Source organism: Lacerta agilis, chromosome 5, assembly GCF_009819535.1.
Source record: "Lacerta agilis isolate rLacAgi1 chromosome 5, rLacAgi1.pri, whole genome shotgun sequence".
Taxonomy (NCBI): Eukaryota; Metazoa; Chordata; class Lepidosauria; order Squamata; family Lacertidae; genus Lacerta; species Lacerta agilis.
Genome location: NC_046316.1, coordinates 86,628,560 through 86,655,842, shown reverse-complemented (window position 1 = coordinate 86,655,842; position 27,283 = coordinate 86,628,560). Strand labels below are relative to the sequence as shown.

The following is a 27,283-nucleotide window of genomic DNA, read 5'->3' as shown; positions in this document are numbered from 1 at the left end:
CAGCATTCAGCACACTCGTTCCATCAACACAAAGACTTTTGACTGCGCAGCAGAACTCCCCTCCCCCCACCCTCTGCTATGGGATTTTCTCCAACCCTGCAAAACAGATTGGGGGAGGATGCAGACCACAATGGGAAGAGGGGGGGGGGTAGTTCTGCTGTGCAAATGGAAATCCTTGCACTAACAGAACGAGTACATTGGCTACTACTCCCATGTCTGGGAACAGTTTCTCTGCTTTGCTGGATCATGGAGAAAAGAAGAGTCCTCACTTTAAAGTAGCGTGTGAATAGAAGGACTGCAAATGCCATTGAATGCAGCGTTTGGCAGATGGGCTTCTGCAATCTCTCATTTCACTTGGGAAGCTGTCTCCCAAAATACATGCTTCAGATGGTAGGACTACTCATGGAAGAAAAAGATGTTTGAGCCACTTCTGAAGAAGTAACAGGTGTACATACATATTGGGGAAAGGAAGGGCCTCTCTCCAGTACCAAATTGGTCAGTCACCAGGGATGCGGAAGAGACGTTGTCTTTTCTTAGGCATTTCAGTCTTATACACGTTTACACAGAAACAAGCACTTCTGAGTTCACTGTGTCTTGCTCCCAAGTAAGTGTACATAGGATTGCAGCTTTAGCACATGATGGCAGTAAATAAAGTTGTTCTGCAGGTATTTCAAGGTGGGTCCCCCTGGCTGTTCCTGTTCTCTTTATCCACAGACTTGTATTCTAGGTGATGCGAGTCCAGCAGTAAGGAATGATCATTACAGATAATTTCTACAGCTCTGTTCAGCATGCAGTGCTCAATTTTTCATTCAACATTGTAAGAATTACTTGATCCAATATAGATTACATCATGCCCAATAAGAGACTCAAATTTACATTGATATTACATTACTCTAATAGAAACCCTTCATGTCTGTTGACAAACAACCCAGATCTTCCCTCCAGACCAGTCCAAACAACAGCAATGCAAGTTCATTAAGCCATAATTTTATTTCAACTGAATGTCTCACCTGTGGTATTTTAGGTTTTCATTTAAGGCCCTGAAGCTGTCTTTTTAGACAGTTCCTCTTTTGGACAGCTCATCAGATTCCCAAGTCCTTGCTGTAGCCCAGCACTTAAGAGTGAAAGGGTCACCCAATCCCACAGGAAGCTGAGTGATCCCTGATAAATCTGATTAGCTGCAAACATTTCCACATCAGCTATCAAGGCTTAACTGAACAACAGGAAACTTTTTTTGCTGCATCTGTCCTGACTTCCGCCGTCTTCACTGAAATTTGTCTCCATTGACCCTCCTGTTCTGTGCTCATCTAAACTCCAGATCCTGCTCCTGGTCCTGACAAAACTTTGCATGGATAAGGAAAGCCTGATGGATTAAGCTAATGACCCATCTAGTCCAGTATCCTGTTCTCACAGTGGCTAACGAGATAACCAAGGAAAGCCCACAAGCAAGACCTGGGTGCAACAGCACTCTTCCCTCCTGCAATTTCCAGCAACTGGCATTCAGAAGCATTACACAGTGGAGGTGAACATAGCCAGCATGGCTACTGGCCACTGATATCCTTTTCCTCCAGAATTTGTCCAATCCTATTTTAAAACCATCCAAGTTGGTGGCCATCACCGCCTCTTGTGAGAGCAAATCCCATAGTTTAATGATGCACTGCATGAAGTACAGATTTTTGTCTGTCCTGAATCTTCTAACATTCAGCTTCATTGGAGGTCCACATGTTCTAGTGTGGTGAGGGCGAAAAACTTTTCTGTCCATTTTCTCTATGCCATGCATTATTTTATACATCTCTATAATGTCTCACATCTTCTAAACCAAAAAAAACTGAAAATGTTGGATTCTCTAGCAACAACAACCCAAATGTACAAGGTGTAACATCTCCCCCCTTTCATAAATTAAATATTAAATTATAGGGGCAGAGTAGTTCTCAGGACAGTGTCTCATAGTGGAACAAATTTAATCCAGTTTGAAACCCATTTAATTGTAAGACTCTTCCCTTCCCAGCTCCAAATGCTGGGGCTTAAGTAGCCTTTGTCAATGCTCTGTAGCCTCTTCTCAGAACTGCAGTTCCCAGGGCTCCTTGGGTGACAGCTAAATCAGTACAAGAGACTTGATAAATTGGTTCAGATTTATAGAGTCCCAAGAAGACGCTGGGTGTTATTCGCACCAACCAGAGTGTCATGGTTCTGCTTTTTGAAGTTCCTCTCAGCAATGCCCAATGGGGAACTGCACAGGGAAGTGGGTTCTCCTTTGAGTTTCGTATAAGGAACTCATGAATTCACTTGTGGAGCGATTCTAATAGCCTCTGAAACTGCTGGTTATGTTCTTTGTTATCCACATCCAGAACATGCCTTCTCCCCTGCAAAATTATTTCTAAAATTCAGCATCAAAGTAATGCAAGCACAACAAAGTTGAACATATTAAACTGCTTATGTCAGGCCATGGGTCCACCTACCTCACTATATTCTGCTAATCTGACTCCAGGTGGCTCCATGAGATTTCAAGCAGTGGCCTTTTCCTGCCCCTACCCAAGTTCCTTTAACTCAGAGGTGGGGAACCTCAGGCCAGGGGTCTCCCATGCGGCCCTCTATGTTTCCTTATCTGGCCCTCAGGACTCTCCTGGACCATGCCTCTTCCCCAGGTGGCACCCTGCATCAGTTCTCCTCTGTGTCTTCTTGGCTGCTTTTGCCTGGCTAGAATATGATGCTTTGTACTGGCCTAGATAGAAGATGGAGAATGTGGGTGATGAGACACCTCTGATGTTCATAAGGCTGGAATGTAGCCTTTTGTATGCAGTATGAGTCACATCCATTAAAGCTCTGCCCACTTTGCCTGCCCCTGCCCACTGCTGACATGCGGCCCCTAGAAGGTTGCCTATGAGGTCGTATGGCCCTCAAACTGAAAAAACGCTCCCCCCTTGGCTTTTAGTTAATGATGGCAAGAGTTGTACATTGAGTTTTCCCATGCATGTTAGGGTTGTTGCTACCTTTGAGCTGCGATCCCATCCCAATATATGTGAACATTCTGATAACGAGAAAAGCACATGTTCATGTGTATGTCATGTTAATTGTATGCCAGGTCATCTCAATGGAGCTTATTGGAGAGAATCTCCTGGTGGATTATGCTCTGTGGGGTGCCAGGGTCTGGCAGAGCTCTGATGAGTGTGCGACGGAGGCAATGGGGCCAGAGGAGGACCCAGGAAAGGGGGGCAGCAATTTATGGGGTTTAGGAGAAAGGTCCCAGCAGTCAGAGAAGGAGGTGGGGGCACAGGGCAGGTTGGAAGCAGAGGACGAGGCTGATCAGGTGAGGGATGGGCCAGTCAAACTGCTGCCGCCATCTACCCTGCTGTCTCCTAAGACCAGGAGGGGCTTGAATAGGGAAGCACAGCAACAGCTTCCAGGCAGAAGTCTCAGGTTGCATGTGCACACTCTGTCAGGCAAGGGTACATAAACCTGGGGGGGCATGGTCCCACTGTTGTGTCAAATGCTCCATCAGGCACGGACCTGGAAAATAGCTATGTAGGCACTAGAAGTGTGCGTGCTTTTGTCAATAAAGTATTAACTAGCCGCATGCATTTGCCTTCCTTGGCTGGGTGTGCATAGCACATGGGTTAGCTCTCCCTCCCATTCTTCCCGGTGCCCACACTCTACTGCCTGAAGTATCCTTCTCACCTTGCTCTGTGGCAAGAGTGTCTCTATACATGAGGACTACATGAGTAATGGTGTAGCATTGGATCTATTTTTGTAAATAAAGCTGAACAAGAATCCACTTGCTAAGGAATTCAGAGTTCAACTGATTTGTTAGCAAACTCCTGGCACTGATAAACACTTACATAAAATTACCTATGAATATTTGTTATCTTGTGCAGATTACATTTCTTCCCCACATTAGAACTGGATCCCATGGAATCAAATGTGTGCTTAACTATTTGTTTTACAAAGCAGAAGTGGAACAAGCCAGTTAAACTAGCTCACCTTCATTCCAGAGCATTTTTTGCATACCATGTAATTTCCTTGTCTTAATTTTTTTAAGCACCTGTTTACTTGGGCACAATCCAAACAAAGTTAAGCACTTGTCAGTCCCAGGAAAATCAATGGGATTAGAATGTGCTTACCTTTGGCTGGACTATGCCCTTAATGTTTTGTTAAATCTCAGGATGGTTGCATATATTCAAAAGTTACTCTTTTGAATAAAGAACTTTCTTTAACAATTCCTGGACTATTCCTGGCAAGAAAAGCAGAAGAGGCATTTTAATACATACATTTTTAGCAATTCTAGGAAGATACATAGACTGTGAAGGAAAATGACTATTGTGTTTTGAATCTATCCATTTTATTTACCCATCTGTTATTTACCGGTACATGTGATGCAAAACGAGTTTGACTTGGCACAAAGGAAAAGCCCCCTTTCTACACCAAAAATCCAGGATGTCCTTAATGTTAAAAGCAAGATCTGAAGACAAGGATGGAAGCAGCCCTCTGCAAAGATTTACAAACAAACAAAACAATAAATAAATGCTAACCAGAAAGTAACCACTAACAAGGATTGTTCCTCCCGCCCCACCCCCGGCCCCATCTCAACCCACTGCAATTGTTTTTTAATATGCTTTTAATGACCTGGTCTCCTCATACCTACCTCCTTGCTTCCCAAACTGTTGTACTGTCCCCAATAACACTCAGTGGAAAGCTGTCATTCCTGCCTAAATCCTTCCTTAGGTTGGATGCGATGCCGACGTTAGACAGGGTCAAGAGGTCACCATCGATTTGGAGGCCACCTGGAGAGTCCAGGCCGTGAACTGACTCAAAAAATTATATCAGAGCTGGAATGGCCCACCTCCCAGGGTTAGGCCTTGGCGAACATTCTGCCAGCAGGATGGGGCCTGCCTGCCCCCAGCTCAGAAAGAGGCCAGAGTTGTTGACCCTGTTAGCTGACCTCTTCAAACTTCTGGAGAATTTTTCTGGCAGTTACCACGGCGACTGGGCACTCCAAGCTGATCCTTCTTACTGGAAGGGGGGCGGAATTAAGAAGAAAAATGTTAAATTCTATCTTGCAGAGATGCCTATCAGAGATCAAATACATAAAATGTTTTAATTGTTTGCTTTTGTGCTGTCTGCTCTGCCATTAAGTTCAAAATTCTAACATCAAGAAGACAATTAATATAAAAAAGATGTTTTGAGTTTCCCATTAAAAGTGAGGAGCAGTGCTTAGAACAAGTGGCATTGCCTCTTCCACCACAACAGCTATTTCAAGATGTGCTGGTTAAAAACCAGAGCCAAGCATGTAAATACAGTCCAACCAATAATTTCACCACCAACAGCAACAACTAAAAGCCCACACATCAAAATTTTATTGGCTTCTCCTTTTTTAAATGGTCCGATATAAACACAATTTTTAAAAAAGGAAAGAAAAAAGAAAAAATCCTGTCTGGTATAAATGCTAATTGTCTCCTTCTTAAAATTATCCAAAGTAAATATTATACTATAAAATGATAGCTGCATGCACAGGAGTAGAGGTACCTACTGGCTTTCAGGAAAGGGTGTCAATTACTGGATGTAAGCAAAGTCGAAAAGAAAGTTTGTGTGCCTTAGCAAGTGCTCCAAATGATATGAGGAGCAACCCTAAGCATGCGTTCTCATAATAAATCTCACTGAATTCAGTGGGATTTTGAGTCTCTTCACAGAACTAAGTTCATAAAGTTTCTTGGTGTCTGGAAATTAAACAGAGAGAAAAGTGGTTCAATGAGTCATGTAGCCTCCGTAAGAGACCTCTTCAGGATTCTCTCCCTGCCCCTCAATTCTTTATTTAGGAACTAACACAGTACTGCAAAATCACCCTTATATGACAAGATATATCAAATAATGTTTTGGTGAAAGAGTGAACAATGGGAATAATGGAGTACAGCAGAATATCAAATACATAAAAATGAATCAATGAGCTAATTATATTTAATCAAGAAAATAAGTTCAAGAGGCTAATGGAAATGGGAAAAAACCAAAAAAGTATGGGTAGAGGAGGCAATAAGAAGAATATTCTGCAAAACAATAGCTGTAGAGATATATTGTTATAAGAAGACAACAATCTCTAAGCAAAATTGTTAAGAATAGTCTGAATGTTGAGGCTTTAACTTCCAATGTGCAAGAGTGCGTTCAAAAGGAGTCCTTTTGCTCTTTGCGTCAGACCAATCCACATTGCAGTAAGCTAACTGAACTTTAAATTCAAGCATAGATTCATAGAATTTTAGAGTTGGAAGGGACCATGGAGGCCTATTTGTCATGTTTACTTTGGGCCAATCAGTGCACATAGCAAATGGCCATGATGCAGAATTCAGAATCCTCGCAACTCAGTTCACAATCCAAGACATGAATCCCATGCCTCTGCAAAGCATCCAAGGCTGGATTGTGTCCAGCAGAAGATTGGCATGCCTGGATCAGGTTCCCGGTAGATAGCCATGTTAGCCAGCTGCAGCAACAATGTTAAGGAGGCAACTTAAAGATGAATGAATTTGCAATAAAAAATAACTTTTAAGAAGACTAACAAATTTAGAAAGAAGGCTGATCGCCGAAGAATTGATGCTTTTGAATTATGGTGCTGGAGGAGACTCTTGAGAGTCCCATGGACTGCAAGAAGATCAAACATATCCATCCTTAAAGAAATCAGCCCTGAGTGCTCACTAGAAGGACAGATCCTGAAGTTGAGGCTCCAGTACTTTGGCCACCTCATGAGAAGAGAAGACTCCCTGGAAAAGACCCTGATGTTGGGAAAGATGGAGGGCACAAGGAGAAGGGGACGACAGAGGATGAGATGGTTGGACAGTGTTCTCGAAGCTACTAACATGAGTTTGGCCAAACTGCGAGAGGCAGTGAAGGATAGGCGTGCCTGGCGTGCTCTGGTCCATGGGGTCACGAAGAGTCGGACACGACTGAACGACTGAACAACAACAACAAATTTATTGCAATGCAAGCTTTTGTTAGCTAGAGTCCATTTCATCAGATGCATGGCATATGGGCACTTTTGTAAGGTTGGTGCAAGCTGAAGCAATCACATCGTGATTTGAAATGTGAATAGATACACCCAGTCCACATTCTCAACATTTGGCTTTCTCTTTGAAAACAGAAGTACATACATGCAGCTGCAATTGGAGACTGGTGAAGAAAGATCTTCTCCGAACCCCTCCAACCTCAAGTCTTCCGTTTATCAAGGCCAAACACACCACACCCGCAACCTTTCTATGAATTTTGCCAGGCAGGGTGGACAATGCTGGCTTAGATGGACCATTAGTCTGACATTATAAGGCAGCTTCTTCTGCCTTGTACAGAAACTGGCCCCAAATCTCAGGCCTCTACAACAGAATTATGTCATTCAGAGAGGGGTGGATGTGTTATAGTGAACACTGAATGTAGCAGCTCACTGGGTTCATTGAGTGATCAGTTGGGACAGTGAAGCTTTTCTTTTGACATTTTCTGTCACATTCTTGTGGAACAGCTCTGTCCATCCGAGAGCGTGCCCTTCCTGGTTGCTGATGAACTCATGCTGTGGGTTGGTGATTCACATGAGAACCATGGTGCCAACTCATTCCAGGTGACATGGTAAAATGCTGACTTCTGCCCACAGCCAAGCACCCCCTTGGCGAGATTACAAAAAAAAAAGGCCTTGTGGCTGGTAGAGCAGTGAGCTCCTCAGACCGGAAATGAAATCTCAGTCTAGTTTGAAAGCAGAAAAGCCTGAAGCGGTGGGATTTCATCAAGAAAGCCTGCAGCTCCTGAGTCACACACTTCATGGGGAGGAGATCTGCTGGATGCTGGTAGGCCAATAAACAATCAAGGCACTAATTCATTAAATGTAACAAACAACCCATAATACAGGACCACATAAAAAGTATGTGGTCCCTTATTATGGGTTGTTTGTTACATTTAATGAACTAGTGCCTTGATTGTTTATTGGTCTACGTGTTGCCTTTCATTGTTACAGATGCTGGTAGGATGCAGAGATATAATGAGAGCTGAAAAGAAGACTGGACTTCTGAATCATTAATAGTTGTGTAGCAGAGGGAGGTTGGAGAAGTACACATTTTCCTAGGTCTACAACATTGTGACAGTGATAAACAGTACCGTCAGAAGACTCTTGTCTGCATTTATTAGATGCACAGAAGTGCTGGCTTCCACTTCACTTCCATATCTAATTTCAACCTATGCTTGGGATGGGAGTAAGCCAAGGCTATCACAGACCTACCTCCATTGATTCCACCATTTGCTGCCTGCTAAGGCTCAATATGCATGTGCTGGTGTTACTTATAGGAGGGGAAGATTCACAGGCTGGTGGCTCAGAAGTGACATGTCCCTGTCCCACAACCTGCTTTGGTTTACGGGGGGAAGGTGTCCTAACCTGCCTTCCTTTTGTTACAGTCAGGGCCACCAGCTTTTCCCCTCCATACCCAAAAACCCTTCATGGCTATCTATGGAGAAACATTTTGCAAAAAGCTCGGATGTATTCTCACAATATCTGCTCCCACACTGGCCAAAACTAGTCTTGTCTCCTGCTCATTTTCTCCTTTGTCTGTTCCTTTTGCCACCTGCTAAATGTTTACCATCCTGCCACCAACCCTGCAAGCATACTCATTTTCCCCCAGGTAAGAAAGTGAACAAAAGAAGTTTGTGCAAAATCTTGCTTGCATTGTCCACATCCTGCCTGTTCATTGTCTCTGTGAATCCACTACCATGCTTCTGAGGCATAAGACCCCTGCAGGATTCTAAATAAAAGCAGACATACTCAATGGATTAATAATATAAAAAATAAGCATTCATACTGGATGGTTTTAGGCAAGTCATTATATCTTGACCTGCACACCTCTGGCATGAGCAATGCCACCTCACATTATAATACATTTTGTACTTCAGAAGTGGAAATAGACCACCACCAAGCATGTTGTATAGATGACCCTTTTGCTCCAAACATGTTTGTGGGCATACATCAATGAGAATCATTTCTAGGGCCATCCAGTAAATAGAAGACAATATTCCAAAACTAAATTCAAAACTCTCTCTTTCCTCATGTGCTGATGGGTAGGATGGAGCAGAGGGTGAATGTGACCTGAAAAACCAAACATATGCCAAAACAAGCCAAAATTTGCAAGGGTCTACGCTGGTCAACCAAAATCAGCAAGGATATACTGTATGTCTGCAGCCACCCCACTGTTCCCTGTTGGATGAGGACTGAAGACCACATCAAGAGAAGCAGCAGGAATGGGTATGATGGAGTGCTTAAGTTACAGGAGCCCACAAATCATCTTTGTGATGTCCCCATAACTACTGTTTTTCATAGCTTCTGGGAGTGGAGTTTGTGGGCTTTCTTAAGGACTGACCATTTTCCCCACACACATTAATCCAAGCACTGATCAGGTGGTGAATCTCCTTTGCCCAAACTTGGCCAACTTTTCCCTACTGACCCCAAATGAGTGGTAGTGCAGTAGACGAGAGGTTCCAAAGGGGGAAGGAACAGCTGAGTACTCAAATGCATAGTGTTATGGCATCCCAATAGAACTCTTTCCTCTTCTGGTTTCTTGCAACTGGTATTCATAAATATTACTGCCTCTGATTGGCTAGTAGCCACTTATATCCTAATTCAAATTCCATAATTCAACTGTGAGATGTGTGATTAAGTACTTCCATTTGTCAATCCTGAACCTTCCAACTTTCAGCTTCATTGTTCTAATACTATGAGAGAGGCTGGAAAACTACTCTTTAAGCATTTTCTCCATGCCATGCATAATTTTCACTAACTACTGCAACCACACAGGTTCTTAACTTCTGCTACACACATAAAGAAAATTTCAAATCTTAATATTCCAAGTGTTCAAGAACCAATTAAATGGAACAAAAAACAAAAACAAAAAGCAAGGTCAGGAATTCACTTGAATATTACTCAGATTCCAGCACTTCATCCCAATTCCTGAGAAAGAATGAGTCAGGTTTTATTTGCATTGCCATGAATCCCTAGGCAAGGTACAGATGGGGAACAGGGTTGAGGACCAAACAGGATGGTTTGTTTTTTTTTTAAATCGTGAGATTAGCAACTACAGTACAGGAGTCAATAATCATCTATACCACATTTACTAAAGATTTTTTTCAGAATATTTCCACGGTGTCCTGATGTGGACACAAGTGAAAGGATTCACAGGGATTTGTGAGTCAACATCCCATCTGTTGAAGTGTGTGTAAGCACTATGATGTCATGAATTGTCCCATTGTGATCTGGCTTGCATGGGTTATTCTGCCAGCGGTTGTGATATATGTGTGTGAAGTGAGTGAGTCAGTCTTGAATTTTTTTGGCTAATACAGGCTTCACCAACCTGGTGCCCCCCCATAAGCCCCAGCCAGCAGGTTGGCAAAGCCTGGTCTAATACATAGTCTCTTGGAAGAAGGTGGCAGCTTGTCCCCATAATTGCATGGCTTATTTGTGTGGTATAGTATTTTTAACCTCAATACCCTCCCTGTGATTAAAAACAACAATAATATGTTTGCCCTCATAAATGGTGTGCTTTTTAATTTTTATTTGCACATTGTGACAGGGATGCCTGCAATTGATTTTTTCACCCTCCTCTTGCTAATCAGCCTGGAGAACCCTCTCAGCTGTAATTAAAGCCCATATTACAGGCCTCTTGGTGTTCACTTGTCTCTTAGCTTACTGTGCCATGAAATACCGTACATCAAATGAAGTACTACTGTACAAGATAGGCTCCCTGCCAACTCCCGGGGCTATTATACAAGCTTGCCTTTCGCATCCACACAAGATGCTAGCATCATCTCAGGCACAACATCAAGAAAAAGAATGGAAGCAATCTTTGGAGAAGGGGAGATAGAAAGAGGGGCATTGGTTGTGGGGAAGGGGGGCAGCGGGTGGCCCCCTACTGTTTGTACTTCATGAGGCTGCAACCAGTGGCGGACCCACATTTTGGGGAACCTGAATTGTTATGCGGACCCCTTCATAACCAGCAACAAGTTCTGGGTAACCACTGTTATCTTCTTCAATGGGGTTGTTCTATTATTATTATTATTATTATTATTATTATTATTATTATTATTACCCTGCCCTTCTGGCTGGGTTTCCCCAGCCACTGTGGGCGGCTTCCAAAAAAGATTAAAAATACATTAAAACAGTCATTTAAAAACTTCCCTAAACAGGGCTGCCTTCAGATGGTCTTCTAAACATCAGATAGTTGTTTATCTCTTTGACATCTGATGGGAGGGCGTTCCACAGGGAGGGCGCCATTACTGAGAAGGCCCTCTGCCTGGTTCCCTCTAGCTTGGCTTCTCGCAGTAAGGGAACCACCAGAAGGCCCTCAGCACTGGATCTGAGTGTCTAGGCATGACAGATCACCACCATTTAAAAAAGAAATTTAACTATTGCATCTCAGATTTTGATTTGAAATGTTGTACTGGATTATCCCACGTGTCAAAGTCACTGGTGTGAACAAAAAATTCCTATGCCTTATGGTTTTCAAGTTATGAGGAGCAGAATGAGGGGAAATGAGGGAAATATTATATATATGCATAATGCTCTATTTAAAGCTTTAGAAAAAAAGCAATGTGGACTAAAGTTACTTATGGAGCCCCTCTGGTATTAGGGGCCCTGAAGTTTGAGCTGTGAGCCTCCCTGGGACTTGCAGGTATATAAATTCAATAATAAATAAGCTTTGGCCACCTCATGAGAAGAGAAGACTCCCTGGAAAAGACCCTGATGCTGGGAAAGATTGAGGGCACAAGGAGAAGGGGACAACAGAGGACGAGATGGTTGGACAGTGTTCTCGAAGCTACCAACATGAGTTTGACCGAACTGCAGGAGGCAGTGGAAGACAGGAGTGCCTGGCGTGCTCTGGTCCATGGGGTCACGAAGAGTCGGACACGACTGAACAACATCATATATATATATAACTTCTATACTGCTTTATATTTTTAAGAAAAAAACTCAAAGTGGTTTACAGCATATTAATTCAATAAAACATAAATAAAACAAACTGAAGAAAGTCAAATATAGAGTATATAGTCAAAGCAACATAAAAGAAAACCAAAATATTATCTTAAAGATTTCAAAATAAAACTTGCTTCTGTCTCTCATGGAAATCTATGGGAATTTGAGATCAGACTGCAATGAAATCTCATCCAAACTCACATTACAATGATATATACTCTCAATGATTTTTTTCTGAAAACTATGTTGGCTCAGGTAGCCTAACAGCATAGTACAAACATTGGAACTGACCTGAGTTAGCTGTGCTGATGCCAACCCACAGAGCAGCAGCATCTACAACAGAATTAAATCAAATTTACTGGATTATACATGACTTTCCTGGCAACTCAGCTCAAACTAGTTCAGATTATGTAGATTTTGAAAACAATTTAGTGCCATTTGGGGACTAAAACTTCTTTCAAGAATTGGACCTATGTGCGCTGTGAATCAGAATGCTTTCACTTTGAATCCAACTTTAAATCCAACCCAATCCTTGGAAATACTACCTGCTGTATTTAATAGGCCTTACTATCCAGCGTCCTTAGAAAGAGCTGCAGACTTGCTTTGGGTTGGGGAACCTATGGTCTGCTGGGTGTTGCTGAACTTCAGTTCCCATCAGCCCCAGCCAACCTGGCCAATGGTGATGGGAGCCGCAGTCCAGCAATATCTAGAGGGCCGCATCCCTGGTATACAGCTAGAGGGCTGCATCCCTGGTATACAGTTATACATTTACCTGGGGGAATGTCCTAATGAATAGAGGGGCTTACTTTCCAACACAGTCAGAGACTGGTTTGTTGGCAAATTTCTCAAGAGCATGAAATTATCTCTCTCTTCCACCTCCCCCAGGGGGTGAGGAGGAATCACTTAAACAAACTGGATTTGATCCAATTGCAAACTACAGGAGAGTAACACTTTATATTCTTATGTGGCAGAACTAGAACTACTAGAATTACTACTACTACTAATTATGCTAATGCTGATGATATTAATAGTAGCCATCCCAAGGACAATTTTTATTTTTCATGTGAAGGCAGTTTCCTGACACTGCAAACCTATACACCTTTACCCGGAAGTAAGACTCACTGAGTGGCGCTCACTTTTCAGTGGACACGCATACAGTTGTTCATGCATTTATAGAATAAACTCTTTGGAAAGGGTTTTTGTATGATTTGCCAAGCGTGGGGGTCATAGGAACCAACTCCTAGGGGCCAAGGTCCCTTCACACACACCCATAAAATATTTGATTGGGCCAGGACCACCACCCACCCCCCAAGTTGAAAGCCATTGCTATTTGAATGGTGTGCATGTGTTGCATCTTGTGATTGATTCTGCAGGGTGGGGCTTACCTGGGCCTCCCCAATATTTAATTCAAGTTGGCATAAGGTTACCGGATGTCTCAATTTCCCAGGGACAGTCCCCAGAATTACAAATCAGTCCCCATACAAAATCCATTGAAGTTGAAAAGTGTCCCAGGATTCATTGAAAAAAATCTGGTAACCTTAAGTGTCCCAGGATTCATTGAAAAAAATCTGGTAACCTTAAATTGGCACCCCTGCACGGGATAAGGGGGCCTCAAGCATTTGTTTTCATGGGGCCACTTAACCTCCCAGTTCCAAAGTCTCCCACTTTTGAAAGATATACAGGCAACTGAAGGCGTGATCAAAACCTAGACACTAGAGCCAAACAGGCCCTGAGAGAAAACCATACTGAGTAATGCCCTGTAGGGCTACAGAGAATAAACTGACCAGTCGCTGGGCAAAGTAGCAAACGCCTCTTGGTCGCGCTTGGGTATTATTTTTTCAAGGCAGGGTCAAACTCCTTTCGGCTCCGCAATCCTCCGCTTTTGAGTGAGGACCGATTAACGCTTCTGTACATTAATGCCTGCGCCTACCTCGATTCCCCTCCCCTTGTTTCTCACCACTCTCCTGTTCTCTCGGGAGGGGGAAGCAGGCCAGAGGATAATTGCAACCCCCTCCCTTCAATCCTCAGAGCTGCGCTAATCCGAAAACTCAAGTGCCCGTAAGTAAAACTTCAGGGGGGGAAAGTGATTGAAACTGACAAATACAGGGTGACAAATAATCAATAAAAGCCCAGTTCGACATCCTTCATTGTTTTCAGGCACTAACGGCAAGTAATGAAACCTCTGCTGGAAAGGAGAAGGAGAAGGCGGCGGGCAGGCAGGGGGGCGCACCCCACTTGGAGACCTTCTGCGGGGGAGCCCCCGGCTCCAGAAGCCGGATTAATGGCCTCACCTCATAGGCAGATCTGGTCTTCTCATCAACCTTAATTAAAATCATTTTTAAAATGTCGGGGCTCTGCCTTCAGTGTGGGGGGAAACGGAGAGAGGCTGGCTGCGGGCTTCCTTTGGGTAACGAATCGCTTTTTAATTGGGGTGGGTCACTCCCCTCCCCTCCCTCAAATTTCTTGTTGACTAACAAGCAGGTGATTCGTAACATCCTAAAGCTGGTCACCTTGTAGCAGAGCGCGGAAGTGTGGAAATACGCTTTTTAAACAAAAAAGCAATCGGGTCAGTTCTGCGCAAACGAAAAGGAGCAGCGAAAAAGTCCCCACGCCGTTGTGTTTAGGGTTAGGAGTCGACTCTCAGCTTGGTTGACTGCTTATTTGTTTCGTTTGAGCCCCCGGCTTTTCAAGCAAGATGGGTTTACAGTGAAAATCTGCGCAGAGGTATAATATCATTGGGGACACGTGTTGGAGGGAGGAGAGAGGTGGGAGAGGCTCTCCCTTCCAGCCCCAGGGAGTTGGCGCTGCAAAGCAGACTCCGGGCACTTCCCTCCCAAGCTGGAGGGGGCCGAGGAAGCCCCAGCTGAGCTCGGGGACTGTCTGATGGGTAAGGATGCCAGCCGACAGAAGCAACCCTAAAAGTCATGCTCGGAGAAGACCTCCCTGAAATTAATGGGTTTAAGTTAGTCGTGGGTGTACTCTGAGCAGAATTAACAAGACACACACACACACACACACACACACACACACACACCCTCCCTCCCTCCCTCCCTATGCCCATTACAGTTTCACTGAAATAATTGAATTGCTTTTAAGAGTACTGTATAGGATTTAGGATCCAAGTGTCACCGATTCTCTGTCCCGAAGGGTGCGATCCCTCCTAAAGCGCCTTACTAAGGAGTTAAAAAGCATATTTAGCAATTCCGCGACGTGAGTGGAACACGGATGAAACGTAAAACGTGCAAGTGCACAAACAATTCGTATGCGAACACACGTGTTGTATAACATCGCTAATGCCACACGCCATGTTTATCCAGAAGGATAGGAAAGGCAGTTTTGCACGTCCTTTACGCCCTTTTCTAAATGCTATTGCATTAGAAGAAGATCTTACTGAGTCAACGAAACTTCTTTGGAAATAATAAGCGCTTGTATATGGATGCTTCAGGCTGCGACACAGAATATAGCTCTCTCTCCCTTCTTCTCTCACACACACGCGAATAGGGCGTTAGACAAAAATGACGCCATAATCCTATACACGAATCTTCCCTATATTTACTCGGGAACAAACCCCACGAGACTGGAACCCAACCAGCTCAGCAAACGTAGGCCGGACATGTTAGCATCTTAAAGCCGAGGTCTTAAATACACCTGAAGGAGCTATGGCTTGCAATAAGGTGTAGTTCAGGATTCTGCTGCAAAAGCGGCTGGCCATCTAAGCTTTTCGCTTTGCCGGGACTGTTGTAAGTCAATTCCTTGTTTAACACCAACTCGGAATGTCCTGCAGTCCTGAAACAACTCGCTTCGACTTTGCTTGGCCCTAGTCAGTGGATTGTGAGTCCCCACCCCAGGGACTTATAGGGTTTCGCCTGCTTTTCGCAACTCTTTTTAAAAGTGCGTGCAGGTGTGTGTCCCATTTTCTCAATCATATTTGTCAACCCATGTCCCATTATCTAGCTGAAATCTTCCTCCGTCCATCTTGTCCGCGGTATCGCCAGGAAGGCCTTGAGAAACAAGATACTGTAGAGCAGGCATGTCCAACAGGTAGATTGTGATCTACCGGTAGATCACTGGACATCTGCGGTAGATCACTGGTAGATCATTGGCTCCCCCCAAAGAAGCTAAACAATTGTAGCTCACCTAAAAAAACCCCAACATTTTACCTCCTCTCTGAAAAAACTCAACAACTTTGACCTGAACCCCCCCAAAAGGGGTAGATCACTGCCAGTTTTTAACTCTGTGAGTAGATCCCAGTCTCTTGGGAGTTGGCCACCCCTGCTGTAGAGCAAGGAGGAGAGAGCCATTGCGAGTGCTTGGTCCCTCTGTCTGCCCATCCTATGGAAAGGGACAGGCAGAAGCACACCTGCGCACAGGGATGCCCACAGGTTCCCTTCAGCGAATGTATCAACCGGATATAAGTCATTGAGCTGAGCTCCACACGTGTACAGCGATTCACACGTAACGTTAAAGAGTGCATAGTCTGTGTACATGTGGACACAAGAGCGGAACCCTACAGATCAACAACTGAGCGTTCTTTCACACAAATACTTGTACGTGTCTACAGACCACTTGCATCTGTGTTCAGTGTGATGCGGGAACAGGCCTCATACAAACCTTAGAAACTTATCAGGCTTGGAAAAGGCAAGTTCCAGAAAAGCAGCCTTCCTGCTCAGATGCGCTGCTCTTCGGAATGTTACTGGAAACCAATTGCTGGGGTGCGATTAGATCAGGCATAGGCAAACTCGACTCTCCAGATGTTTTGGGACTACAATTCCCATCATCCCTGACCACTGTTCCCGTTAGCAAGGGATGATGCGAGTTGTAGTCCCAAAACATCTGGAGGGACGAGTTTGCCTATGCCTGGATTAGATGCTAGGAGATGAGATTTATTTCCGCATCAACCTTATCGAATGGAGCAGCCAGCGCCAGCCTGCTCTCAAAATATGGCCAATGCCACCTTGTAGGCGACTGAGGCCTGCGCAACCATCTTCAGCCCTCGGGGACGCGTATTATGGGTGGTGCCCAGGCCCACTCAAGCCACAGAGAATATTCCCCTTCACACCTATGGGGTCCCGATTGGTCCTACAGCCTCCCCACCCACACCCCCTGGGCAGCGCTTAGTCGAGACGGTTTTTGTCTTTCCGGGCGCCTGCTCGCCTTGACCTCTTGCTTCAAGGCGGTTGTCTGGCCAGGTTAGGCGGGAAGCAGGCGCAGCCTGGACCCGTTCGGCGACCGGCTCGGGAGTGTCTCTCCGCATTAAAATCTGATCGATCAGGTTCCAGGGCCTACAGGAAGTGAAGTCGCTTCTCTGGGAGGCTTCCTTGTCCAAACGGGAGCTTCTGGGGCTGCGCCGATGAAGCGCTCTGTCACATAATCGATAAGAAGAGCTCAGCTGTCACGGATCCGAAAGGGGCTTCCGACGCCAGCAGTAACGTGATTTGGCACCTTCGAGTTTGAGGATGGGCAGCCTGGGCTACTAAGACGATGCGAGGGAAGAGAGGGGCGGGGGCCAGAGGAGTGGGTGGGTGGCGGCAGCAACCCAGGAGTCTGAAGGGCTCCTGTTTGGCACTTTTGTTCAGATTCCTCTCCCTCGGGCGCACATTTTCAGCTCCACGATTTGGGGAAGAGGGTGAGGGGGAGAGAGAGCTGATCCCTTACCGCCAACAGTTTGCTGTTGTCATCCTGCCCCACTGTTCTCCAGGCCATCTCCAATACGTCTCGATTCAATTCCATGCCGAAGGCTGGAGAGCTGCTTGCATCTCCAAATGGTTTGGCAACCTGGACAGAAAGTTCAACGGGGAGTATTGTGAGACCACCACTTAAAATAAAAACTGATCCTCCCCCTCCTCCTTCTCTCGCAATGGCAAATGCATGTTCTCGGAAGTGATTCTGATGGAACTTACTTCCAAGTAAGGCTGTGATTCTAACACAGTTACAAGAACAAAGTCAAAGAAGATTCCTAAGGATCGAAGCAGTCCGTGGGCCACACCTGGATCCTAGAACCAGTGATCCAGTAGACGGAGCTTCCAGGAACGTGTGTGTAAAAAGGACCTCATGGGGGCGTGTTAAAATAAGATGCAACTCCCCACCTTGCGCATCAGTCCAGGGGGGAACATATAACCACCATTTGCAAAAGAGCAGAGATTCTATGGCTTAGTTTTTTTAAACAACGCTAGAGCTACAGTAGTGAAGTCTGCACCTGTTGGATTTATCTCTGTCACGCAGCAGTTAAAGGTATAAAAACCCTGCGAAGTAGTGGAGAAATTCTTTAAAGAATGTGGAGGTGTAGTTCCCGTTGGTTTTAGCCTTGCCCCCGGTCCCAAGATTTAGGGGAGACGCTGACCGCTTGACCTACAATTGAATTAAACCGAAGCCTTAGCTAAAAATCAGTGGGCCTTCAAGAGAGTAAATGTGCAGCGCCCAATCAATCTACTTCGTAATAAGTTCCGCCGACTTTAAACTTCCAGAATAAATATTGTTGGAGAGATGCGAAAATATTTGGATTTGAGCTAATGACTCTTGGATGATTTGTCAACGTCACCTGCAGTGACTTTTTTCTGAACTTTATTTTGAATAAGAAACCGGCAATAGCGTGTTCATGTATAGGGCTTAGCAAGGGAATGTTTCAGCTTCGGTGTAAGGTTGCTGCCTTTGAAATCGTGATCCGGTTAGCTTGTGGAAAGGGATCTTAGTTAATTCATAGTTAATGCGCAGCGTTCAGCGGGCACCTGGCTGTTGTTGTTCTCTGAATATTTAAAAGCACCCGTGTTCGATGATAAATTTATGAAAAACGAAGTGAACCCGGGGCTAGAAAAGAAGGCTGCCAGGAAAGCCGAGTTTCTGATTGGTCGGGGAAGGGACTTCCGGGACTGGATTGGCTAATGCGGATGCTGGGAGTTACAACTATTGGATAATAGTTCTGCTCCATAGAGCAGAAGGCAACGTTCTCCTGAAGGAGGGTGGGCTGCTCACGGGAGGGTATTTCCCCAATAGTTCAGCATCTGCGCTGGATCTGTTGAGTATTTTCCCGACAAAGTGTCAAATGCTCCTATATAGCACTAAAAATGATTAGACGCCGGGGCTTAAAATATCTGATTGAGGGGTCCTACTATTATGCACTTGTCTAAGGCTGGCTTCTTAAAGACGCCCGCCGTGAGCTCCATTAGAACCTTGGATCAGTGCTTCCTTCCGTCCTTTCTGCGGGAGACTCGCCAAAGGCCGAGCCCGAGAGGTTTCACACATCCATGCGCAGGAGCTCTGCCCCAGCGTCGCATCACTGACTGACTGACTCAATAGAAGAAGAAAAAAATACAACCATTGCGTTTTGAAGTTATGTGTGGTGTTTGATCTAAGACGGTCCTTTCACGCGTGCTGGCTGTCACTTGATGTTGCAAAGGAGGCGTCGACTTATCCTGAGTTGCCACCGGTGGCACAATCTTTGTCTCTCGCGTCACATGGAGGGGAAGGGACCGAATGTCTCTTATATTGTTCGTCAGTTTAGCGTTTCCCTGCTGTGTTTTCTGGATGGATGGGCTGAGGAGGCTAAAGCTCCAAATAAATATGAAATACCCTCATATTAATATTTTTTTAAAGGATCCAAGCACGTTGTGCCTGAAGAGAAATCTTGCAAAGGATACATGGCTGCACTTCCCTTTTTAACTTCAAATTAGGAAACTCTGTCAGATGAAAGGGCAGCTTCCCTTTGGTGGAACTGCAGCTTCATTTGATCATATCTTTATTTGAGTGTTGCCTGAACAATAGGAACCTGAAGGGAAAGAATGAAGAAATTGCGTTGCAGTTGATCCTTTGATTCTGACAGAGGGAAACTGTTGCGCGTTTATCAGATTAGAACTGTCCAGAAGTGTGTGTGCGCGCACGCGCATGCGCGCATTATATATATACTGTATAACATATAGGAAAACTAATCAGGCGACTGGGGGTTGTGTGCACTCACGTCCACGAGCGCGCGGAAGAGTGTTCTTAAGTACCACAGCTCCTTCAATCCCCATCTGGATAAGATTCAAGTCTCTCCCTCGGCTTACAGTAATATACTCTGCCAACCTTGAGGCTCTGAGGCTCTTCCCCCCCTCCCCCCCTACAAAAAAAGAAAAAGAGGGATTTAATGAGGCCGAGCTTAGACCCTTCTATAATTTAGAGGATTCGCCAGAGCTGTAAAATGACAATGGGGACATGTGTAGTGCAAGAGAGGTGAAATCCCATCCAGGGACAAAGTTGCTTATTTCTGAAGGAGCTGTCATTTCCAGCAGGGGGGACACAATGGCAGGGCCAGGAGGGACGGAGCTCTGATCTCCACCTCGGAGAGAGATAACCACCTGATTAAAATGGGCCTCTTGTTCTCTCGGTTACTCGATCGTCGTGTGAACTTGCCTTACTTACTATTCTGGGCAAAGACGACTCAGTCTCCCCAGATTTCAATGCCCTGAGAACTCCCCTCCCTCCTCTTTCTCTCTCTCTCGCCGCTTCGCTTCGCTTTTCCTTGGAGCATCATCACGGCCAGTTCTTAGGCAGCTGACACTTAGGTCTAGAAGGATTCACGGGTCACGAAAAACACCGGGGGCTTTAGGAGCACATAAAAGTTTCGCACAACTATGGCGCATCTATTATCACACACACACACAAAATAGCACAGGAAAGACCCGCCCCTTTGCCATACTTTGACGGTTTGGGTCACACATAAGGCTGCCTGTTCACATGCTACTTAAATCTGTGCACTTGCATGGGAGAGGTATGTACAGTTGAATTTTGAGCGTATTTATCGAGTTTGGTGGGGATTTACTCCCTAATAAGTGTGTTCAGAGTTGCAGCCTTGCACTGGGACACCCCATACAAAAACTTCACCATACATTTCAAGGGCACCCTGGATAAATGACGGGAGCATTGCTCCTGAGTTGCTCCGAGGTTCTTGGCTTATTTCACCTATAGAAGGATGGTCATCTGTCATGTATGATCTAGGAGGTTGGACTAGATGACCCTTGGGGTTCCTTCCAACTCCACAATTCTATGATTCTAGTTATTTCAGATATCTGGGTTCCTAACCACGCTTACTTGGAAGTAGGCTTCATTGGATTTAACGGTTGTAACTTCCAAGTAGCCTAAACACATTTATAGCCAACGCCTCTGCCTAATTATTCCTATCAGTCCTATGCGTATTTACGCAGAAGATCAACCCCATTGAGTCTCAAGTAAAGGCGCGCGGGATTGTGGCCTTCTTAACTAGGAAGAAAGTACCACAAGTTCCCTATTGACATATTTAGGATCGGATTTTTCCTTGAAAAGAAGTGGGACTGACTTCAGCAGCAGTACCGTTTGTAGAACTGCGTCCATACAGGCCAATTCTAAACACGTTTCTACAGCACTATATCCCGTTGACTATGACTCAGTTATAATTCAAGTGCTTCTGTTGAATAGGATTGGAGGTCTATCTACAAACTTGCTATTCAAGTATTAAGCGCTGTCCACTGCTTTGTAGATAAGCATTTTATCTGAAATTTGCTGATCAAAGCAGATCCCACCCCCCGGTACTTTTAATAGATTCGGATCCCACTCCAGTTCAGGCAATTAATTCAGAAAAAGAGATTGAAATATGCACCCTGATCTCTTCTGCCTCGCCTCTATTTAAAGGATTCTGGTGCTCGCTTGTTTCTCATTCCCGTCACCCTAAAGGGCTAAATTTTCTGTAAAGATGGGAAATAATAATAATAATTTATTATTTATACCTCGTCCATCTGGCTGGGTTTCCCCACAATTTTCCCACCGACGGCTGTGCTAGCCAAATTAGCAAGAAATCCCTATAGATCCCAAATGGTTATTTGGTTTCGGATCTCAGGTCTTCCCTTTGCAAGGAAGCCAGCCACACTCGCCCAGTACGGGGCAGGAGAACTGGTTGGCCCGGGCGGGGCGGGAGGAAAGAACACCCCGCCCGTATCAACAAGTTCCCAAAGGAATAAAATATTATTTCCCTACGGGGACATTTTCCCGTCCCTCTCCCAGCTCCCCCCGTCTCTTTTCCTCTCGACTAGCTTATCTGACCGAATTATTTGACAACCAGACCCTAAACACAACGTTTCCTGTGGAAGGAAGCTCCTTGATTTCAGTAAAAGTTAATTTCAGCTAAAGGCGTTTAGGATCACCGTTTTAGCCGCCGATCTTTCTCTTCCCCTCTCCACAACAGGTGTCTCTGAAAGCCGCAACTAGCATTTTCGCCTCTTTTTCCTTTGGAGGCTCTTATTTAAACAGGCCGGGGGCAAATAGATGGCAACATTTCAGACCGTTTCTTTTGAAAAAAAATATATATACTTTTGCGCATTAAAGTTAAAAAGTAGGGGGAGTGGAAAAACTTAATCCACTCTGTCAGCCTTGATGGTGAAGCTATGATGGTGAAGCGGAAGGATTTATCTGGTTGGTCTTCTTTCTCCATCTACCCCCAAATCAGTGAGCGCTTAAAGACATTTCCTTGAGAAACCAGCCTGTTGGTTCTCAGTGGGGTTTTCTTGCAAGTAAAAGGTTTGTAAGATTTGGGCATAAATCGGCTTAAATTCTAATATTGCATGTGTGGTGGTGGGGCTCTTTTCGTTGGACTGACCTGTGTTTGAGCAGGAGAGGAAAATACTTTTGACAAAAGCAAGAGTGTTGTATAAACGGTATATTTTTTTATAAAAAAATAACAAATTAATCTAGGCAATATCCCAAAGATTTATGGCAGAATCTAGATAGAAAGATCTTCTGCCCCCTTGAATGCATTTTGCGCAACTAGCGTTTATTTCAGTGGGCCTATACTGGGCAGGAGAATTTCCAAAGGAAAGTCCTTTCACAGAAAATCTGCAAGGCTAATATAATTCTGTCTGTCTGAATAAATGGACGATCAACTGAATCTCTCTCACACATTCTATTATGTCCATCTTTTGTGAAGGCAGGAATTGCACAAAGTGCAAATCTGTTTCCTGCTCTTATTTTTATTCTCTGATTATTGACAGTCTATTCTCCGACTATTTATTTGAATGTTCCAAGTTAGGATATCTGATCTCCTAAATGCCAGTTAATTGCCAGGAGATTATCTTGAAATCAGCGGGGTTTGCTGCCGTGTAAACTGCGTTTTGGATCGGGATGTCGGCGAGATTAGAGAGAGACTGATTAGAAGATAATTATCTTCGTATAAAAACACGTATATTGTAGCTATCTCTGTAAAGAATACCTCGGGCGGATAGAGAGATAGCATCTTCATAAACAGGAACGAAAATTTCCTTTTATTGCCACGTCAGTCTGCTAATCGATCAACCTGAAGCAGAATCCAGATCTGGCTCCAGGGTAAATAAAACCAAATAGAAATACATGCCAAACATTATGGGATAGATTGATCTCTAGGAACAGCTCTCCCTGAGAGCTTTTCCCTTATCATAGCTGTCAACTTTTCCCTTTTTTAAAAAAGGGAAATTTCCTTATTCCGAATAGAATTCCTCGCAAGAAAAGGGAAAAGTTGACAGCTATGATAAGGGAAAAGCTCCCATAAGATCCCTTATGCATCAGACAGATTAGGGATTGTCTGTGTTTTCCTATCTAGACGGACAACCCTCGAAGTTTTGATACTCTCTACTAAAATGGATTTACTGAAATAGATTTTGTTTTTAAAATGTCAAAAGACACCACCCGTCCCATCGCAGTGAATCCAGAGTAGCTCGGCCACTCAGAATCGCTTAAAGAAACCAAGGAGGCCCATAGTTGAGGAGTTATGGCGACAACTTTGGTCGCCCGCTTGCAACTTTTCCATTATTCCGCCTGGATCAATCTGTAAATAGTGTTTTCCCACGGCCCGATTCGCTTGTTAGACACCGGACTAAAATCCTCGGAGAGGTTGCATCGCCCTCCTTATATGCCTTCTCCAGGCGATTATCGCTGACTCCCGCTTGGTGTTTGTGTCTCTGTTTGTTTGGAATTATTTCCGGTTTGGTTTATTTTTCTCCCCCTGCTATTTTCCCTACTTTAACACTAAATTGACACACCTACAGAGACAGCTAGCTACCTCTCCGGGTCAACATCGGAAAGATAATTCCAAGCCCCGCACCCTCGTTCCCTCCCTCCCTCTTCGGCTGCATTCCACCACTCTCTCTCCCCTCCTGGCTCAAAGTAAATAGTAAAAGACCCATTCAGGTCCGTGGACCACACGGAAAGCCTTAATTAGGCTGATGAAATCCCCAGAAATGTATAGATTCGCTATAATCGAGGGTGTCCCAACCCTACCCCCGCCGCTCCTCTGGTGTCTATAGTCAAGGAATACGGGAGCAGCTGGGAGAATAGAAAGACCCGTCGGGGGTGGGGTGGAGGAAGTCATGCATGTAATTGAGTATATTTAACATAACTATTTTAATGATTAGTGATTAAAAGTGCACCCTCCTGGAAGTTGGGGACCTCCGCAATTTGTTATGAACAACTCAGAGGACATATCTATCTATCTATCTATCTCACACTTAAAGAAACAAAATATGCACAAAGCGTTTTTGACTTGTTGGTTCCAGAAGGGAGGGTCTCACCCTGGCCTTAATCGTGTTGGCATGGGGTGGGGACCTACCTTTCAGCAGGTACTCCAAGTTTCATTGAATAATAATAATAATAATAATAATAATTCCTGCCTCAATTTCCTCCGCCTTTCTTGGGCGTCCTCCTATATCAAATTTCAGGCCCAACCCCGCCCCCCGTCGTCTCAATTTTATTTTATTTTATTTTATTTTTTACTGTAATGGACATGTCCTTTCCTTTTTTGTAAAAATAAAATAAAATAAATCATGCAGACGGGTGCCGCTATATTAATAAGCAAACGCTAGTCCCGGGAAGCTGGGAAATAATATGATCATTTGAGCATGTGCAGAGTGTATTTGCCTCTTTATTGAGAATCTGCCGCCAGCCTTCAGACTAGCCGGTCCATGGCATCTTCCCAATTAGGTATTATGTTTGGAGAAATCGTATGCATTTAGACATCAATTCCTTCACCTTTTTGAAGAAAAGCAAATCAGTGGTAACACTAAAGTTTACATGAACTTGCACCAATAAAAGACAGTATGACATTTATTTTATAATCAGTTCTGTATAGCGGTGAACTGGGTTGTTTACAACAGCGTGACTGATTGCTTTTGCCCAGGGAATATGCAGACTTTTGAGTTACTCAGCATTCTTTGTCAGTGGAAAAGGAAAAGGCAGCTATTTCTCAAATGAGTGTTTTGTGTCAGTTCAGACAGATGATAACACAAGCAGGCAACTAGCTAAGTCTGCTGCCCATTGAAGAGAACTTTTGGGGGGATTTGCCTCCACTCTTTTCCTGGAGTGCCTAAAAGATGTGCCTTTGTCATTAGCAGTTCTTTCTCTTCGCATCTCCCATTCCCCTCCGAAAAGAATTCTGTGTAATTCCAAAGCTTACATGCTCTGGTTTTAGGGAAAGTTGAGCTCGACATTTACTTTATAATCTATGAGGGGGTATTTGCACGCAGTAAAAGAAGCATCCTTTGCAAGGAAACAGCTTACTCCAGTGTTACATTAATTAATCACTGCTTAAGGGCTCCCTTTCCCTAGCTGGGTCACACCGTTAGAAACGCAGACTGAAGTGAGTGCGTTTTCTTAATTATTTATATCAGATGAATTGTGGAGGAGGCTGGGGTATATATGTGCGCGCGTGCGTATGTGCGCGTGCCTGCACAATCCTCGCGTTTATTCCTTGAATTCTCAAAGGGCTGCTTTCTTTTCTTTGGCTGCTCTTTGGGGAAACAGTGGGAGGAGGGAGATTCTCTCTTACCCATCAGCCACTCAGCATGGAAATAATAATATTTAGTGCATATTATCCTAACTTATTTCTGACAGTGCTTACACAAGGGGACGATGGAGCGGCGGCTGTGGCAAGGAGGGGGGGTGTCTTTGCAGCAGATTGTAGAGGAATCTAGCGCAGAAGCCTGACAGAGAAAGCGGGGTGGTGGTAGAGGGGCGATATACTCCACAAAGCCTGCCTTGCAATGCAGTAATCCTGTCATGGGCGTAGCCAAGGGGGAGGCAGTTGCTGCCCCCCCTAAGATCAAGTAAAACAATATAAATACTTAACTGGCCGACCAATCACGTCGGTTCTGCCCCCTAACAAAAGTCCTGCTCCCCCCTAACCAAGTCCTGCCCCCCACCCTCAACAAAAATCCTGGCTACGCCCATGAACCCTGTTAAACAGAAGCGCATTCTGTTTCAAATTTAACACCGCCGGATTGATTCGGAATGAAACCCGGCGGAAACCCCACGGAACTTTTCTTCCAGAGTAAACCCCTTCGGATCCTAGCCTTGGTAGTTTTGAATTGAAATGGTTGGACTTCCTCGGGGGCTGCTGGGAGATTAGGTTCCTTCCTGGCCTTTTCTTTCACTCGGGTTGGAGGCAGTGAATAAACTGGTCATTGTGGAACCGCGACACAAGCCAACTTCTCCCTCGCTCGCTCGCTTCCCCCGCCCCAACCCTTTTATTCTCTAAAAGCACACACTTGCCTTAGTTTAGAAAAGGCCGGGGGAAGCTCAAACTTTGTCGGATCATGCCTGGAGGAAAGGTGCACCCAGTGTCCTCGCTTAAAGGAAGTAGCCCCAAAAGGGGAACATGTGGCCTGAGAAGCGCATCACGGAGAACTTTGGGGGATAACTGAAGGATTCGTATCCCTAGGCATCCTGGAATCTGCTTCCCAATAGGTTGGAAAGGGCAGAATCCGGGGTGGAGGGATGGAGAAAGGAACTGAAGTGTAAACATCAGAGGGTGGATGAACACCTGTCAATAATCCTTTAGATGTGATTGCTGCATTGCAAGGTGGCTGGACTAGATGACCCTGGGTGTGCCTTCCAGAGCTGCAATTCTACGGTCCTGTGATTAATCCCACTATAACCGGATTCGAACGAGTGAAGTGCCATCGCTGCACACTACCTGCTCCGTTTCTTTCCTCAACCGGAATCCCACAGAGTCTTAGATCACACGGGGGGAGGGGTACTGAAAAAATCCTCCAGGGCGGTGCTGAGAGTTGTTTCTTTGGCGTCGTTTTGGTTTGGATGTGAAATTGGCAGACTCCTTTATAGGGGCAGGTGGTGACATTACTTGGCCCCGACTTGAGACCATACTGAAGAATTCGCAGCCTTGAGAGCGCATTTTTCTTCTGGCTATAGTAGTACTTAAACGATAATGGGCGGCGGAGGCGGGAGGGGGAAGAGAATTAAACTTTTTTTTTTAAAGAGGGGGGGATGGAGAGTAATGGGGGAAGGGGAGAGGCGAAGATTTATATCTTCTGGAAAGTAGGACGAGCC

The 27,283-nt window shown here is 44.8% G+C and overlaps 2 long non-coding RNA genes across 2 annotated transcripts in view; both read right to left on the bottom strand.

Moving 5' to 3' along the window:
• Window positions 1-4,375: 4,375 nt before the first annotated feature.
• On the bottom strand, window positions 4,376-6,245 carry LOC117047505. Its single transcript, XR_004426690.1, has 3 exons — window positions 5,525-6,245; window positions 4,640-5,007; window positions 4,376-4,482 (listed from the first exon to the last, which is right to left on the bottom strand). It is a non-coding gene; the product is annotated as an uncharacterized LOC117047505 (long non-coding RNA).
• A 13,064-nt stretch (window positions 6,246-19,309) lies between these two features.
• Window positions 19,310-27,283, bottom strand: part of LOC117047504 — a 30,633-nt gene continuing 22,659 nt past the window's right edge. Inside the window, exon 3 of the long non-coding RNA XR_004426689.1 lies at window positions 19,310-19,730. This is a non-coding gene — a long non-coding RNA (uncharacterized LOC117047504). The remainder of the gene's footprint in view (window positions 19,731-27,283) is intronic.